Source organism: Orbicella faveolata, unplaced genomic scaffold (genome assembly GCF_042242905.1).
Source record: "Orbicella faveolata isolate gen_17 unplaced genomic scaffold, um_ofav_v1 contig_13, whole genome shotgun sequence".
Lineage (NCBI taxonomy): Eukaryota > Metazoa > Cnidaria > Anthozoa > Scleractinia > Merulinidae > Orbicella > Orbicella faveolata.
Genome location: NW_028301540.1, coordinates 13,419,178 through 13,439,135, shown reverse-complemented (window position 1 = coordinate 13,439,135; position 19,958 = coordinate 13,419,178). Strand labels below are relative to the sequence as shown.

General features: G+C 39.8%; 1 pseudogene; it reads left to right on the top strand.

Moving 5' to 3' along the window:
- The first annotated feature begins 9,398 nt into the window (after window positions 1–9,398).
- LOC110057014 (uncharacterized) lies at window positions 9,399–10,974 on the top strand (annotated as a pseudogene).
- Window positions 10,975–19,958: the final 8,984 nt, after the last annotated feature.

The window sequence follows — 19,958 nt, the reverse complement described above, 5'->3', positions numbered from 1 at the left end:
GGAAAAATGATGTTTTAAAAATTAACGCTAACATTGTGAGTTCGACGTAAATGTCTTTGGAACTTTTTGCGTGTGTTCGGCGTTTAAAGAGGACAAAAAAAAAAAAAACAAAAAAAAAACACTTGAAATCAAACCAGTTATGCAAACACTGTTATGCAAACACTGTCTGCTGTGTGTTGCATTCATGTATCTTGGTTATTTTCCATAATACCTCGTGTTCTTTATAACCAAGCAGAACTTATTCTTTTTCTGCCTTTGTAATTACGAACAAGACTAATTAATAACATATGGAAACGTGTAACTCGCTTATAATTGTTTTCATCTAATAAAAGCGAGCCACCTTTGTGAAGCTAACTCTCATTGTCTGATATCAAATGCCTGAATAACTAGTTTGACTTCATTAACACTTTGCCACACAACAGCTTCCATTCCAAATTATGGTACTTCGAATTCGTTAACATTAATCAGTTATCACGGATAGTTTACCTACTTGAAAAATGAAAATAAATTGCTCAAAGGCAGTGAATAGGGTGGACGTCAGTTCGAGTGCCTCGTTTGTTGTTCATATTAGCAACCCTTGTGCGCAATTTAACATAGCGCTTTTGTAAATGTCCTTACGTCTAAAAATTCCCTGATTTGCGATACTTCGGGCAAGTTTTCTTTTTTTTTTTTTTTTCAGTTTAAGGCAGCGTCCACACCCCGGGGGAATTAGAAAACGCAGCTTTACTTCTACGGTTAGTCCTACCGTCCACACTAACCCGTCGCAAAACGGAGCTTTTCAAACACACTCTTGAAACCGGAGGAATTTGAAAACGCCGGTTTTTCGTTTTCGTGTGGACAGAAAACAATTCGAAAACGGAGCTTTTCGAAAACGATGACGTCACGATGATCATGTGATCTCCCTGACCGAGTTTTCCTCAAACGCAAATCCAAAATGACCGGTGATTGTTACGTTGTTGAACTCTACTGGCAGAGTGTGGACGGAAAACATCTGATGCGTTTTCAGAGTGAAACCTAAGTTTTCAAACTTCTCCGAAGCAGTGTGGACGGCGCCTACCAGTTAGCTTTCTCTGATGGAAAGGTAATATAGTCTGCGTCGGGCCAAGTAGTCTACACAGCCGGAGCTTATCCAGGTTTCAGTAGCGCAAGTAACTCGGAGTATTTCTACTCCTTCCCGTGATGGGATCTTAGTTCACCACAGGGTTACTCACCAGCATCAAATTCAGCGGTCCCAATTTAAACACCTGTGTACGGCCTCCGTAGCTGGCGGTTTAGTTGGGGTAGAGCGCGCGAGCGAGCGGCGAGATCGGCGATGCTGCGTGGAGCCTGGTGGGAGAAACGGCTTTATTTTTCCCCCAAGGTCACTCGCGGATCGCGCTCTGTACGGTCCTATACCCCAACCAACTCAACCGCCAGCTACGCGGGCTAGCACCTGTGAGAGTAAAGTGAGGTTTCCTGTGACACAACGCAATGACCGCGGCCAGAACTAGAATCCCGGACCGCTCGTGTTCCAGGCTTTTTCTTCGGCTGACTTGTTTTTAAATTTCAATCTCGTTGGACTTTGTGAAGACATTTAAACCAACGTTGATGACGAGTCAGACGATATCGCGCTAATTTCATTTAGATTTAAGGTCATTCCGCTGAAATAGAACCTGCACTGAAATTTTTGTGAAACTTTGCCTATCGATTGTTTATATTATAGGAACTTAAATTTTGAAATAAAAATGAGGGGTCCCCATGTTCGTTGAGGAGCAAAAGCACCTTGTTTATACCCATATAAATCCTTTTAATAGCACCATGATTGTAGTTACGATTGCTTGCTAAATTCACGTTTCCGACGATTGCTTTTTGTTCTACACTGAGAGCTGGTTCATATTTATTTTACACAGAGAAATTTATTACTCAATTCGGCAAAACAACAGGAAAAAATGATAGGTCACCATACTTGTTTGCGAGAAATTGACGATCTACGTCTATGGTGAGGTCCAGTTGTAAAGAAAAAGCCGCCATTTTTTTATGCGCTAATCACGCGTGGAATTATGCGCAGTAGGGATGCGCAATGCAATACTGGGGAATGACCTTAATTCAAGCTGTGTTGTAATGAACTCTGATGTATGTTATCTTTCCTAGTGTTCCAGGGCAGTATGGCAGGTTCAACTCTGCCCTAACTACAGCGCACGTTTATACTACGGTAATATAGATAGTTAGGCAAGCTTAAAAGCGGAGCTCCTGAGGCGCGTTGTTCAAAGCCAGATTAAGCTAACCCAGGATAAGCGAGAATTTTGATTTGAGTCTTTTTAACTTTGCGGTGAGGCTCTTTGTTTATACTGTCTGGCCTTCTGAGTTTGAATAATTTCAAACTACCAAAAAACATAAGCAGTGAAAAGCACTTTTATACAAGAAAAATTTATACTTTGGTTAACTTTTAATCCTGGGTTGGCGTTAACAGGTTTCCGAACAACCGGGTCCAGATTACAGGAAGGCCCGTTCCAAACGCCGCTCCATTCAAGCGCCGAACCTAACTGATGAGTTAAGTACGGCAGAAGAGCGGTGTTTGAATCAGTTTCGTTCGGCAGGTTAGGTTTGGTAAGGCAAACAACATTAAATTCGGTAGGGTTTGTCGCACTATGCGACGTTGGAGCGGCAGCTGATTCATACGGCGTTCTCCTTATGTGTCGAACCTAATGCATAAATTACTGCAATTTATTTTTCATATAACGGGACTCGTGATTGGCTCAAAATTGAGTGGCATGACCAGTCATGCAAGAAGCTCAAATAAAGACAACAAAATACCAGTATGCCTTCGATTTAGGAGAAACGGGACTGTATAGGCGAGTTTCTTTAGCCCAAATTCATTTTTTGCTTTTTCTTCGTGATATTAGCCCAGCTTATTAGATTTCCCTTTAACAAGTCGATTTAACCGGGAGAAAACCTGACTTAATACAAACACTGAACTTTGAGTTTGAATTTGCTTCCCTAAATATTGCTATAACGGCAGATAACAGCGAAATGTTAGTCACAGCTTTGCTATTTGGACAGAGTTCGTGAATTCAGAACGCATATTTTCTCGTTGAAAATTGTTACCACCGGCTTCCCGAATTAAGCACGACGCAAGTACGCCGTCTGAACTAGCCGTCGCTCCAAAGTCGCCCTGAAGTCGAACTTAATCAAGTTTGGTTCGGCACATGAGTGGAGCGGCGTTTGGACCGGGCCTAAGTTAATGTGGCTTGAACCCGTAATCCAATGGAAAAAACAGTGCTTGGGCAGCGGTCAAGTTCTTAGTTTTCCAAACTATAACAGTGGAACAGTCACTAACGGCCACCTCTCTACAACGGCCATTTTCCTCTGTCCTCAAGGTGGCCGTTGTGGAGAGGTTCGACTGTAAAATACTTGATTCTTTGCTGTCTACCTCTTTTTAGTCCTATGTTGCTAAATATGTCAGATATTCTGCTTGCGTCAACAATTGTATTTGAAGTTGCAGCGATTATTGCCAGTCTTTAGTTTTGCGCGAACCAGTAAGACACTAACGGTTTGGTGAACATCCCGCAGGCGACGACAGGGCCCTCTCTTTAGATTTCATGTAAGCGTTCTGAGGTGTGGTCCTGTCAAATTGTTACAGGAGCTCAGTCACGGTATTTTGAGTTATTTGGGCTGCATACAAAATTACCTTTAAAATGAACTAAGTAAGCCTGAAAATAGTAATTTACTAAGATAGTAAAACACCAAAAAGATAATAATAACCCACAAAGGAAAAAGGATGTTAAGTTAGTCAGTCAGTCAGTCAGTCGGTCAGTCAGTCAGTCGGTCGGTCAGTCAGCCAGTCGGTCAGTCAGTCAGTCAGTCAGTCAGTACGCCAGTCAGTCAGTCAGTACGCCAGTCAGTCAGTCAGTCAGTACGCCAGTCAGTCAGTCAGTCGGTCAGTCGGTCAGTCAGTCAGCCAGTCAGTCGGTCAGCCAGTCAGTCAGTCAGTAAACCAGCCAGTCAGTCATGAGGGTTTTGATCAAGTGATGCTTGCTCTCCCTTACTCGTTCACCAACGAAACCAAATGGAACGAAGCTTGTGCTCTCCAAGATCTTCCGAGATGCTGTTACGGAATTAAGAGTGCTTACTTTTGAAGTTGCTCACATTACAAAACTTTAACTCAACTACGTCATCGATAGCTTGGGCGGGGTGTTGCATAAGGTAAGTTCACTTTGCTGACCCAGTTTAAGACAAGACTGGACAGCTTTTGTCAACTCGTCTATCAACGTATACCCTAAACTTCAGATCCCGTGTTTTGGACCATGTTTTAGCTGTTCAGTTTCGATATCTTCACTTTTACACAAAGCCAATTTCTGGCAATCATAAATGCGCAATAGCCGGTTTAAAAGACGCTAAATAATGTTCTTGCTGTTCAAGACAAAAAACCTTCAATACCGTACCTTGGTCAGGGGCAGATACTCAGTGGCAGTCTCTCTAAAAGCGGTCCACTGCATTTATGGTCGGAAAAAAGTTTTCCCTCAAACTTTCCTCAGTGAATTATCTTGGGTCATGAGTAAATGCAAAGACCTAAGTTTTTGCAAATACGTCAAAATAATTTTTTTAGAGCTCAAAACAATCATAGCCGGGAAACGCCTAAATTTGAGCATTCCAAGAACGGAAAATTGCCTAAATTGACGAGCTCGCTGCTCAAAGACCACCAAACGTAACAAAAAATTGTTACTATCCCTACATTGAGTGATCCTTCAAGGGTAAGAAATGCACGTTACTTTTGATATATTTTGTTTTGGAGAATCCTGAAGATTTATCTATTACCACCCCTTTTATCACTTTCTGAAAACCTGCGAAAGTAGCTTGTCTTGGCTGGCGTTTATTTCCCAAGTCCAGACCCGGCCGCTCAAAACTTTAACTGAATTCTGCTAAACAAGGGTTAGGAAGCATAGAGATATAAAAATACCTTGCGCTTTTTATCTTCCTTTCCCACAGCGACTTCTAACTTTCTGTGCTTTGTGCGAACCTCACAGTTCATTATGCAAATTAGGTTGTCACGCAAGTTCGCATTCAAAACGCTTTACCATTGTTACATTTCACCTTAAGTCTAAAATAAAAACGATCACAGAAAAATAAAAATTACTAACGGCTTAAGTAACTTAAAGTGGTGACTTATTTGTTCCCTTGTACCGTGCCGTGATGAAATCGTTGGGAAAAGGAAAACAACTTTGATTCAGACGTCGTGACAGAGTCGAACTGAACCAAATTCAGGATATACTGATGCCTTGTAACAATTCTCCTCCTAACTCCCCGTGGGAACGCAACCTCGTCAACAGACATTAATATAATTTATGAATTTTGTTTAGCGCGGCAGAAGTACGACGTTTGAATCGCTGCCGCGCCAGAGTCCTGAAGCACAGCAAGGCTTGTCGAACTCAGTTGCTTGCCGAACTTAATTCAAAAGTTTGATTCAGACGCTGTGCTCCTGCCGTGCCTTTGTCGAACTTAATTCCTGAATTTAGCTCGGCACGGCAAAAGCACGACGTCTGAACTGGGCCTGAGGGTTCTAATACTTAAACATGTAAAATTCAGTTTTCAATACGTGTGAAAGGCTTCTACAATGAACTCTGAAATGGACAATTTGTGAACAATGCATTCAATTCAATGAGCTTCTATTCTGTTTATTATCTTCTATTCGGCAACTGACAGTTGAAAGGCGACATGGCTTAGCTTTGCAGGTTTTCGTGGATTAATATAGCCGTATCATTTATGAGCGAAGTTAAATATTTAGTAACTTGAAATAGTTTGCGCGGCAAGAATTAATATCAAAAAAAATCAATTTGGTTCTTTTTTATTACCCGTTGAAGCGACCGCCCAACAACAGGAATAGGCAATTTTATAACTAACTTTGGTGGCCTCGTTTAGCATCAGTTTTGTAAATTGATTTTAGGGGCTTTTTTGGCAAGAAATTTCAGTGCTAGTTGTGTAGTGTTAGTCTTGGCTAAAGCCTAGCTTACATGATTAAATTTTATCACCGTGTTCGACAAATCAGATTAAACGGATACCTATCTCGAAACAAAATGTCGTGCTTTTTACCACGCACGTGTACAGGCCTTTGTGAGGTTCAATAGGAACATCGGGTATCATTAGCTTACTTCAATGCAGTGACCCTATAGAAAGTCACCTTGCTTCCATCCATTTGTCACGAGAGACCATAACAGAGGGACAGCTTATCTTGGCGAGGGCTGGCCTTCTTGAGTTAGACGAGTCGCTTGTCGCGCAATTGTCCGTATGCGCCAAGCACAGGCACGCGTGTGGGAAGTTCTGGCGACCCAGAACAGCCTGTCAGTATCCAGCACATCGAGGACGTCCTGGTAGGAGCCAGAAAAGGGCAGAGAGCCGATATTCAGTGAATCTTGAAATGGCTAAAGCCATCAAATGTATGGTGTACTTGTTCAAGTCCGTTCAGGTGCATACAACAAATTGTAACTTTCTTACACACCGTTTGTTACATAACACAGGCGTTAAAACATTCCATCGTTTTTCTTTGCAAAATAGTTTACCTCAGCTTTAGATTCTTATATGGGATAGTTTTTCTTCCAGACCTTGACTTCGCAAAGTGAAAGTTCAAGCGGAGCAACAACGGCGGAGGCAGAATCCCTGAAAAGTACTTCGCCATTGCAAATGGGATGGGCACTTCAAAAGAAACAAGCAAGTGTGAGATTTTCTCAAAAGGTTAGGCAGTATCTGATACAGAAGTTTAACATCGGGCAAGACACTGGTCAGACAGAAGATCCAGCCCAGGTTGCGAAGGATACACAGACTGCTTCCACAATGGATGGAGAGAGATTGTTTGATAGAATGGAGTGGTTCTCGAAGTGTTAAATTCAAGGTTTCTTTTTGAGATTGTTTGCAACCATAAAACAGGGAAGTCTGAAGCGAGTAGAGTTGATGAGTGGAGGTGAGCTAGATACAGACACAGAGGAGGACGACGATTTAGCAGAGGAGTACGCTTGCAAGTTATTTTAGACGGGGAGCATTTGAGAGAAACAAGGGAAGCTGTCCTGGTGAAAGTAGGCTTGACCCACCCAACCTTGTACGATATTTACGATCTGTGCACGTTTGCAAGAGAGGCGAAGCTTCCAACTTTCAAGGTGAAGATGCTTAGAGAGATCTGTACACATTTCGACCTCCCATTTCAATCTAGAGATACCAAGGCAGATCTTGTTACAAAAGTGAAGGAAATGGTTTCAGAATGTAGTTGTAACACCCAACAGTAATGACAGTGAAAGACACTGTTATTTAAAAATAGTATGCAGCTGATCTGGGGACGCGACTAGGTATTAGTGGTACCTGTAAGCGTTTAGACCATATTCCCTGCGAGCAACGGCCCAGGAGCCTGTTTCTCGAAAGCACCGGAAACTTTTGGGGTCCGGAAAGCCATTTTTAGTTAATCAGTATTTAAAGACAGAGAGGTGTATACGCCTGAAACTTCTTGTATGAAGGGAACTTCTCTTCATATTAGGAATATGTGAAAAAAAAAAACAGCTCTGTAGTCGTAAGGTTTGAGATTTTGCTACGGCTTTTCGGGTGCGAAAACTTTTCGGGACCTTCGAGAAACGGGCCCCAGCCCCGGGGGCATCGGCCTGTCGGATCCAAATTTAAGGAGCTTGCGCAGCGATTTTGGTTACCTTGCCTATGTATAAAATTGTAACATGACAGAAAATTGTCCTGGTCACGCGCATGCTCCAAACTTGTGACTTCATATAAAATGTGCTATATGTTATATGTTGTGTTATATGTATATCATCAAAACGACATTTAACGTCATTTCTCAAGAAAGCGATTGAAATGGATTTTACGACAGCTAAGACCTTTTAGGGTCATTTGGTGTTTTATCCGGCTGTAATGTGTTGAAAGCAGTTTCAGAGGTAATAGGGGCACTGCTCCATAGAGAAAAGGTCAAATTAGCTACCCCTGAGAGGCATCTGAGTTCATATAGCTGTCAGGTCAGGACACCCTCACCACAACACAACCCATCCTCATCCTTGTGTTGACTTTTTGATCATCCTGATTCTCGCTCTTCTGGAGTATAGTAAAACATATGAGAGTCGTCTGAGTAATTTGGTTACGAAAACGTTATTAAATAAAGAAGTACTTACTTAGTGAGGAGAACAATAATTGTCAACAAGTCGATGCTCATTTTGAAGTGTTTTCCAAATGCATCGCAATTCCATTATAACCAAAGAGCAAGGGAGGTTTCAGTGTAAGATAATGAGTATTGCTAAAGCGAATACACACTGTACGAACCTGTACACATTGGTTGACTTTGCAGTGTTTGGAGCAGATTATAAGGAGGTAAAATCTTTGTGGCCTGTGCAACGCAGCTGAGATCACGAAGGTCACGATGTTGTCGATTTCAATTACAGCGTTCTGTAAAGATTTGATATCAATTTTCAAGTTTTAACATCGGCTAAATAGTACGTTTCACTTTAGAAACATCAGTGGAAAATGGAAAGAAAGATAAAAAACACTAGAAAAGTTTTGCAAACTGACCGGTCTATAAACAGGACTAGTAGAAGTAATGGACCGTGACTAAATTTGCAAATATTCCGGCCACGTTTTCTCGACTTTTCCACAAAGCGTCTGAGGATCACCGCTAATAATTCAGTAATGCTACCTATTTAAACCGTTTCTGAGTTTTAGTTTTTGTCGGATCCCTGTATCTTAAACGTGGCATGATTAATTAAAACAACATAAGAACGTTTTGAATGAAAGCAGTCTGAATTGGCGTGACAATAATTTGCATAATGAAGTGTGCGATTCGCAGAAAGCACAGAAAGTTCGAAGTCGCTGTGGGAAAGGAAGATAAAAAGCGCGAGGTATTTTTATAGTTATATGCTTCCTAACCCTTGTTTAGCAGAATTCAGTTAGAGTTTTGAGCGGCCGGGTCTAGACTTGGGGAAATACGCGCCAGCGAAGACAAGCTACTTTCGCAGGTTTTCAGAAAGTGATATAACGGGCGGTAAAAGATAAATTTTCAGGATCCCCCAAAACAAAATATATCAAAAGTAACGTGCATTTCTTACCCTTGAAGGATGACTTAATGTAGGGATAGTAACAATTTTTTGTTACGTTTGGTGGTCTTTTAGCAGCGAGCTCGTCAATTTAGGCAATTTTCCGTCCTTGGAACGCTCAAATTTAGGCGTTTCCCGGCTATGATTGTTTTGAGCTCTAAAAAAAATATATTTTGACGTATTTGCAAAAACTTAAGTCTGCATTTACTTATGACGCAAGATAGTTCACTGAGAAAAGTTTGAGGGAAAACTTTTTTTCCGACCAGAAATGCAGTGGACCGCTTTTAGAGAGACTGCCACCTAATTATTAATTAGGGAATTGGCTCAAACAGGTCAGATCATTATCCAGTTTCTAGATTCGTTCCAGGCCCCTAAATGCTTGTTCCTTTACATTGAGAGAGAGCTCTGGGAGTGAGAATGGAAATCGTTTCCTGTTTTCTGGTCTTTTCTTCCACGAATCGATCATGACTTTAAGACAAGCAAGGATGAATCAAAAACCATCAGATAGTTTTTGAAATGTCGTCGACAGTTTCCGAGCAATTTCCCGCTTTGCAACCACTTTTGGGTTCAACATTCAGTGAGTATGGTTCAGTTGAACTTCCTTTGTTAAATCGTGACACTCATGACAGCAGTGGAAACGAAACCGAAAGAGAACCTTCGAACGCTGATCTCTTGGAGAAAAGAACAACTGAAGTCTTCAAAGTGCTGCAGTTGATGGGTCTTGTTACTGGAGACAGATCTAGAAGGCTCGGCAACTTGTTGATGCTGTTAATTGCCGTGATAACCCGGATACCGCCGATGTATCGTTCAATTTGCGTGGCAAAAGACCCGATCATGTCTTCATCAAGCGGTTTACCTACAATATTGCTTTTCTCGGGTCGTGCTCTTTCGCATCATTTCGGGGCTCTTTACGGATACAGACATCGTGGACGCCTTCGAAAAAACGTTTACCTGGCGATCGAACGTGCCAACTTTTGCCGAACGTGTGTAATCGTGTTAACCTTGTTTGGCACTTTGACCATCATCGTATCTTGCTCTTCTTGTCTACTTGTATGTCACGCAATCTGTTCTTCCCGTGCCATGGCTTCAGATTTGCGTTATTTATTTCCTGGGTTACATTTACTGTGCTTCGGCAAGTCTAGCAATGAATTTGATTTTCAGTTCGGTTTGCTCGGTCATCAACACCAGAATCGATGACTTCAAGAACAAATTCAAATCCTGGTCAGAGGGGCTGCGTGAAGCCATCAACGAATACCAGGATCTCTGCGATTTCATGTACCGCGAAGTTGAGGCAATCAAATGGTGGCTTCTGGTTAATGTCATTAGCTTTATCGTCATATGGCTCGTCGATTTCCATTTATGGCAGATCCTGGCATCGGACGCGGGTGAAACGGACGTGGTGAGGTTGGTGTTCTATAACTGTTCGTGGACGGAGCCTCTTCCAGCGCCCAGACTGTCGATTCCTGATGGATTCATCACCGGCTGTGAAATGCTCTTCTCCAGCCTGGTCTTCTTCTTCTTTATGTCCCCCCTTTATTGGGCTGCCATGGTAACGGTGCAATGTAACAGGTTCCTTGAATGGGTCAACTGCACACGGCTGCAGTCGGATGACAGGCCCCTGGGACAGTTCAGCATTACCTCCTTGGACTTCTTCATTAACCGGGTTCAGATGGCCAATTACTTCGCGTTCAGACTGTTCGGTGTTAATGTGACCAAAGTGTTGATTTCCGTGACAGGATTTATGACAACGGTGCAGTTTGTCCTGGGCATCGTGACCAAAAAGCTACCTCCTTCGTAGCATCCACGCACTATTAGACTGTTAAGCCCCAGCCAAACGGTATCACAATTAGACACAAGTTGGAAGCTTTTGCACGCATGCAAGGAAGTGCAAGTAAGACCTGGCCAAAAGACCTGGCTAATTGCGACTACATTTTTACATTTCGTTGACTTGCGGTGAGTTACGCTTACTTTGGTCGAGATCAAACTTGCACGCAAGTCGACGCAAGTTTCTCATCGTTTGCCGTGGCCACCCATGGCCAACTCAAATTAATGTAAGTTGAGTGACGTCTTCATGCAAGGTCAACTTGCGGCTTCTTGCGACTACTTGCCAGTCCGTTTGGCCAGGGCTTTAGGTGTGTTATAAGCGCGCAAATCGAGACGATAAGGTTAGAGAAAACGACATTGACTCTGACTTTCTCGAAACTTAAGCTGCACATACTCGCTTAGTCGGCTATTTTACCTTTGTTCGCTTCAATTTGGCAAATAACTAGGCTTTCAACACAGACAGAGAAACTTGAAAAGTGGGACAAGGTGTCCTAGACCTTGAAAGACTGAAAAAGAAAAAATATTATTGAAAATATTCAACAACGAAAGAAACGTTGAAGGTTTTTCTTGCTTAAATTTATTCATTTCGTAGTTTATTCTAACAACTTGTTTCAATAAAGCGCATTTAATTTAAAACAGGAGCAGGGAAACGCTGGCAAGTCCCTTTTAATTGAACGCCTGAAATAGCAAAGCATCTTATTTGAGTTAACAAAACCATACGAAAAGTGTAGTTGGGTTTCCAGCTCATAATTACTGCATACAAAACTGTCTACACGTAAAAAACTCCTTCCACATCATTTGCCATATAATAATAATAATAATAATAATAATAACAACAACAACAACAATAACAACAATAACAATGACAATGACAATGATAATGACCATGATGATGATGATGATGATGATAATGATAATAATAACAACAATATTTACAGAGGATATCACTGTAGTAGCTTCGCAAGAGAAGAAAACACAATATTGTAGGAACACAACGATTCTATTGACAAGATGGCGGACTCGCTTTAGCACATGGTTTCCAATGTCACGTGACGTAAACGTCACTGTCACTATACTACAATCACCGCCTGGCGAGCTATCACCAAACGGATTCAACTAATTCAACACTATGATGTAAATCGGTTGTTATGCCTCTATATTGAGTCTTTGTCAAGAGTTTTCACACATAAAGACTACTAATCCCGTCTTATTTCTTGTATCGCTGAGCGTAAGAGAGGTAATGCCAAACACAAGAAGAAAAATAACCGCGCGAAATCTGGGGCAAAAAGTGTGTGACAAGGCGCGTTTCGCCCCAGATCTCGCGCGGCCATTTTTCTTCTCCTGCCGGCTTCTTGCTATTATTTATGTTTTATTTTAATTCATTTTATCATTTTCCTCTCCCTGGAAAGACTAAGAAATAAAGATACGCTGGTGTATCCCACTTTTAACTTTTAGTAACCTTCTTACTACCTCAAAATTTCGGTATACCTCGCAAGGTTGTCTTCTTCTCCAAAACTCCAAGGATTTTTTGTCGAATGGAAGGCGCCCATTACGTGGAATTACACACCGAAATTTTCGGAAATTTCTAATAGAGAATTTCCGTTCCAGTTGACTTTCGTCGCGGAATTTTTCCGAATTTTTTCAGTTAAATGGTTCGCTTTGCGGAAATTCAACAATTTCCGGCTTTCTGAAAACCTTCCCAGGAAATTTCGATACCATTCATGGCCGTAGTCAGTGTGGGGCAAACCGAGGCTCTATTTTATTTTTATTTTTTTAGTTTTAGTTGTTAATTTTTTGAAGAGGAAAAGTAAATACTGCAAAATACCTTGCAAGAGAATTCAACCATGTGCATTGTCTTAGTCATATTTTCTTTTTGACTTGCTCCGTTTCGAAATTATTGGCTCAATGGAAAGCTCCGAAAGACTTAATTTGAAAGCTGTTTAACGGCATGGACAAGAAAGCCGACTGTCCGGCACCAAACTCGCAGCAAAATGTGAATTGAAGCCGCGCCGAAACGCTGCCGATATGATACTGTTCAGTAATATTCATTCAGTATGGGATGAAAACTAAACAACATCTGTACATTCGTGAGAGAAATTTCTTTGAGACATATCTATGTACTCAAATTAATCCTTGAAATTGAATAGTTGCTGAGTCTTAACACTGGAACCGACCAAACAGCACATGACATGATACATACACTGAAATGGCCGAATGAATAAATAGCCTAATTTAAGCATTAAAATTCTAAGTCGAACGTTTAACATGTTTCGATGACGTTTAATTAAACAAAACAACAATTTTGGGGAAACACATGGTTAAATGAAAACGAACATGTTAACAAAAACCAGTATTGGTACACAAAATCTGTAGCGACTAAAATAAGGATGTTTATCGCAAAGATAAATGGCGGCCTGCGTAAAACTCGTTCTTGTATCACGATTCGTTTTAAGCGGGTTGCTGAGCTTATATCTCGAACATTTACTTAACTTATTTCACCTCTCTTTTTGATAGCGATTATTAACTATTCGTCTTAACATGTAGTTAAGAAAGAGTTCCGACATTTTTCTTAATTAAAATGGTACGTGTAAGCTAACAAGACCGTAAGGTACAACACAATTGCTTTTATAACTATCATGTAGCGATGTGTATAAAAACTACACAAAACATTCTCTGAAAGCCATACAAAAAACAGCGAAAGCAGTAAGTTTAATTTCTTTGCCGCCATTTTGTTTTTACCCTGCAAGTAACGAAGTAAGCGATCAACGCGGTTTGCGTATAATTCCCGCCAAAATGTGACGTCATCAGACTCAGGACAAATTTCGGTTGCAATCCTTTTCATGTTAGCGTATTAGAAAATGTATTGCTCTCGAATGGGTTTCTGTTTACTCAAAGTAATCCTGTTGGCAAACTTAAACCTCTTGAAAGGCCACGTGAAAGGCAATTCTCACTCAAGTGTGACCAGAAATGTTTTACAACAAATACCAACGCTTTGTGAAGTGTTTGTGTATTGTTGTTGAAAGATTCTTCAGTTCGCAGTTAAACTGTGCACAAATTCTAGTATCTGAATAATGAAACTCTTCAATAGCAGACTTTCTTCTCGCCGAAATTGAACTGTGATTTCCAAACCTAATTCACATAATGGCGAGGAAAGTAAACAAATCAGGTGGCAGTTTTTGTAGTTGGAGATTGTTGTACTTACAAAACTGGTGAACATAATGTAGAAGAACGTTTACACTTATCTAATTTTCCCTTCACTAAAACTTTCTACATTCGCGCTAGCATTTTTATTTCAGGTACAGCGTTTTAAGGAAATCGCCGCTGTCTTTGAATAAATATCCAACTGGTTTAATTTTCTTGCTTGCTATTACTTGAATGCTTTAGCACCTGTGTGAGAATTTCATTTAAGCAGCAATTAATTTAAGAAAATTACACCTTAAGCTTACTCACACTTATTTATACAATCTACTCTCAAATAGGCAGTAAGAGGGAAGCTTTCCTCAGATCAAAAAATTAAAATTGCCACTAAATTATAAGTTCTAGAAATTATTGTCAAGGTTTTGCCGTTGGTTGAGCAGTTCACAGTTTCTATGAATATTTCTGTTTCCATTGCAGAAAATACGAAAGGTTAATTAATTAAGGTTAATCGCCGCTTTCTTTGGATACATATCCAACTGGTTTAATTTTCTTGCTTGCTATTACTTGACTGCCTTAGCACCTCTGTGAGAATTTCAATTCATTGAAGAAAATTACACCTTAAGTTTACTCACATTTATTTATACAATCTACTCTCAAATAGGCAGTAAGAGGGAAGCTTTCCTCAAATCAAAAAATTAAAATTGCCACTAAATTATACGTTCTAGAAATTATTGTCATGGTTTTGCCGTTAGTTGATCAGTTCACAGTTTCTATGAATATTTCTGTTCCCCATTGCAGAAAATACGAAAGGTTAATTAAGAGCCATTCTTTTTTATTTTCAAACTTCACTTTCCTTGTATTAGCTACCTTAATGACTGTTTTACAGCAATCTCAATAAGTCATTTGCTTTTGTTAGTTGCAATTAGGTTTTTATTGACATTAGTTTACAGCGAATTAGGTTTAAGCAGTAAGGTCTGATTTGTTTCGCCGATTTTTGTATCTCGTGGATCTTTCTTGGTAACAGTAACTGTTCCTGTAAGACTCTGTAGAGTTTCAGTTTTTAACTTCAGGTTTTCTCCATGGTTTGAGAAAGTCTTAAACATCCATTCCCGTTAAAATCTTGTTTACCCTAAATATAAATTACTTAAGGAGCTTAGCACTAGAGTGGTAATCACATCGCCTTGAAGGCGTCGGGGTGTCTACATTGAGCCGAAAGATACAAAAAAAAGTTTGTAGAGCATTTTGAACATTTTGCTATCAAACAAAAGAAGTCAGTGTGATCAAATCGAGTTTTAAGAATAAAAATAAATGTTCATGGTTTCAGTTTGACACAGTCAAAGCATGCATGCTTTTAAGGCCCCATCCAATTTATGCCGGAGAAATTTGAGAATGGCCTTTTCACTCTGAAAACATATCAAATGTTTCCCGTCCTCAATACACCGAAGAAATTTGAAAACGCAACAATCACCGGTCATTTTGGATTCGTGTTTGAGGAAACTTCGGTCAGGAAAAATCACAAATCGTGACGTCATCGTTTTCGAAAAGCTCCGTTTTCAAATGTTTTCCGTCCGCACTAAAACGCAAAGCCGGCGGTTACAAATTCTTCCGGTTTGAAAAGCGTTTTCGAAAAGATCCGTTTTCGTGACGGATTAGTGTGGACGGTAGGCCTAGCCGTAGAAATAAATCTGCGTTTTCTTTCCTTTTATAACTTTACATTTTTTACAGTTAAAATGCACGGATGGTGACATGTGTTGTTACTAGAAACCTTTACTGTTTTTCCCCCTTCAGAACAATTTCTCTCCATGCAATTTTCATGCCAGGTCTTCTGGTCTCCAAAACCTGTAATAAATATTGCTTCAATGCCTAGATCGTTTCTACAATGTAAAATTATTCGAACAGAGAAGGGATACAGTCTTGATCAGGAATTAGCCTGTGGATACGCTGAGGCCATCTGTGCATAACTGTCCTAAATGCTAAAACTAATTGGGGAACAGAGATTGCGCGGTGGTGAGAGCGCTCCAGGTTCAATTCTTTGTGCAGCGCGCTATAACCACAAGCCACCACCAGGCCTGCAAAACTGGTCGGAAATAAAATCACGGGAAAAAAAGAAGATACTCAATCAGAATCTGCCAAACAACTCATTTACATCACTGGGGACACGTGGAAAGAAGGAAAAATCTTAATTTTCCGTCAAAGAAGAGAAGGGCTGCAAGAGCTAATCCCAGATAATTTGGAATTTTGTTCAGGCTGTGCATCTGCTTCAGCGCTGGGTTCCATATAAGTGCTCCCTTGATCGCTATGATCCTTAATTGCAACCGCTACCGCAAAAAATGAGCGATCTTTGAGAATGACCTTGAGTTTACATATGGTGGCCACAATAGCTATAGAATTTTAAAAAGTTCCCGAAATGATCTGGATCAAACAACGACCGTGCCGTATTGTGGGATATGCGATCGTTTTCTTTACGATCTATCGACCACGATCGCTGATGATTTGTTTCAATTAATGTGATCAGAACGCTCATGGAGCTTTTTCATCGATTATAGCGACCAATTTCGTTGAAAACGAGCTTTTAAGTCTTCGAAATAAAAACAAAGGAGTGGAATTCTACTGTAAATATATTTGCAATACACCTAGTAATTAGTGTAGAATTGTTCCCAAAATTAAATTGATTCTGCTTTTAGAATAGCTTTGTCTACATTGCTTAAGGTATTCTTATCGTAAAAATGTTGCGATCATTGTGTTAAGTTTAATTTCTTTAGATTTTCTTGACCATTTGGCAATTATAAAAAGCCGAATACCCAATACTTAAATTTAAAAGACAAAAGCTAAGCAAACTCTCAAAGAAGTCAATTGAAAAGAATGTTTAAAAGGGTTTTCTTATGTTTTAGAGTAAATTGTGCGATCATTATTTCTTTTGAAAAAAAGGATTGGATTTGAAACTTTTACAGACACCAAGTTTTTTTGTAGACACCACAAGTTTCAAATTTTTATTCCTTCTTTTTGCACACACATTTCTATGCAAAATGCGAATCTTGTTGCTCTTTGTTTTGTTTCTTTTTAATTAACATTCTTGGGGAAAAGTGAAAATGTTGAGTCTTAAATATACTGTGGACAATGAACTCTTCACAGCCAAACACTCACTTGAAAATGACTTGCACTATGTGAAATCTATTAAGATAAAGATCCAGAAGTTCTTATTCAATGTTAGATCATAGCAGTTGTAGGCCTAAATGTAAAATTTCCTCCCGAAAGTTGAATAAGGCTATCTAAATCGGTAGTTCTCTAGCATTCATTGTTTGAAACGAATCGCGGTTTCTATTGTTTTGTCCACGAAACTCGAACGTTTTGTAGATCCAAAAAAAGAAAATCTACGGCGATATTCTAAACTCCACGGCAACTGAAATCTTTAATGTGACGTCTTGTCTTACTAAATATAAAAATGTTGAAAATTCATTTTCCAGACTGTTTGAAACAATATTGCAGCGATTTGACGCTTCCTGCTTTCTTCACAAAGGACACAAGTCCTTTTAATTCGTGGGACACAGGGTTCATTATTTACAACCTTGTTTTTGTTTTGTAAGCGCTATTATCCTCTTACACTTTGCCCCAGTGTTAGCAGTGAGTGAGCTTTTATGCTTTCAATTGCAAACACAAGCCACGCGGAAGGACTTGTCTCGCTTTTCACGTCTTTTGTCATGTAGATGCAAGTTTGAATTGTTTTGGAGCATTTTTTTGTTGAATTTCTGAATTTGAATGCTTCGTGCACGAAAAACTTTTCATTGCGGAACTATTTTGAGGATTTTTCGACCGAAGAAACTCTTCAACCTCGAGGAAAAACGACGGTTTCTCTGACACACATTGAAATAAACAATTAAGGTCAAAATCGGTCGAATGACGCACCATTAGGTTATTAAAAAGATTAACGAGTTTTGAGAGCTTTTAAATTGTCGCTAAAGTAAAACACGTTTCTTAATTATAAAAACCTCGTCAACTGCAATTGAATGAATAAGAGGGAGTTTACAGGAACGAAACTAAGCTCTTATAAGCATGAATCCTGTTTAATTTCCGTGGGAAACGACAAAAACAAATGTGATAATGTTTGCGAACTTTTGTTCTAGCGCTTAGGAAATTAAAGCCATAGAAATGCTGCCTTGAAATGGCTTACAAGACGTGGAAAGTCACGCAGACCTCATTTAAAATTAAGAGCGTATTTAATTGACTCGATCATTCAAATGCAATGCAACCAAATACTTGAAAATTTACGAAATACCTCGAACAAACGAGTACGGCCGTACGTGTTAACCGGATCACTAACGCCGCTACAGGTGTGATACGAGGTATTCTCTGGTATTATTTTGTAGACAATTAGCTAGCCCCGACCTATTGCATAATTTTGTGCCGAGAAATGAGCGATTTTTTACCAGCAAAACGGTCACGTTTTTAATTGAGTGAAATAGGTTAACTGTCTGTGCTTGCTCAAAAGGCTCACGAAAGCGTGAAAAAGAATTTCGACTTTTAAATTGTAAATTTGAAACAGTGCGTTGTGGAAATTCTTGTTAAACACGTGTAGTTAGCTACTCTCTTGAACGAATTAAGCCAGACAAAATAGATTTATTCCTTTATTTCTCCAATAATTATATAGGATTTCTTTGTTAGATTGATTTCCAGACCATGTTGGCAAAGTTGCCGGCGCGAATGATCCGGCTTTAGTGCTCTTTCAATGGTTGCCGTACCGCGAAGAAACTGGAGAGAGTCCTTGAACAAAAAAGGTACGCGCTTAACATTTCGGAGTGCGCCAGCCGAGATTCATTCAGTCGTCGCATATGTCGCGGCATTCCTTGCACAGAACTTAGAAACTACACATTGTGAGCCTGACAAAAGCTCAGCGCCGGCCGGACGAATTTCAACACAAAATTAACTGTTGACGCTACTTCATGGGCACATTATAATCGACTTCGATTTATATTCATGCAAATCCTTGCAAAGTGGCCATATTCTCATATAAAATTAGCAGTGTAAATTTCAGCGGGCCTTATAACGATGTCTTCAAATTTGCTTAGACAGAAGTTAACACAACCGTGAGAGAAACTTTGCTAAATGTGCCACCTATAGGGCCTCAACTAATTACGGTGAATATCTACCTACTTTGAAGTCTGCTTCTAATATTTCCCACGGCCAGCTAACGTTTTTCAATCTCCCACGGTTAACTCGAAGTTCGGCTTAAGAACTAGGCTGCCAGCCAAAATCACTAAATCTATAAGTCTTCCTAATTACTAAGATAAAAAAGCCACGTGGGATGGTGTCTCTTTCAGAATTTTTTCAGAATGAAAACGATCGGAGCACGACCTTTTAATGTTTCGGTTGGCATTTCTTTCCAGCTCTAGTGTAGAAAAATCTTCGCTCGCCTCAGCCTTTCTGCTACACTTATATCATTTACCAGTTTAAGAATTTGAAGAGAAATAATTAATTTTAATGAAAACGGTTCCATCTTGTTACATTATAGTCTTTTCACCCGCTATTCAAAACGGCAGTTGCATAATTCCGTCGTTTTCTCGCAATATTTTTTTTTAGCCACCTAACACGAACTAACAGTATTTTAAATAAAAATTTAATTGCTCTCGACATTCTACAAGCTCTTATTACTTTTCTTTTGAATAAACCCGCCGTCTCATACAGGTGTCCTTTTCAAGAAAAACATTCATCTTTTCCTCTTGCAAAGGCAAGTAAATATTTTGGGTCAAGGTCAAAACAGTACCATTCTCTGCTTTCGCGTTCCTCATCCAAGAGTATTCCGAAACGCAACATGGCATCAAGAAATCGTTTGGTTTTGTGTCAATAATCCGAACAACGTTTATTAACAAGCCGTACGCAAATAAATAGAGCAAAAGGAATCGAGCGTTTCTCAAAAGTCAAATGATTCCGTTCTTAATTAATAATGGCAGGTAC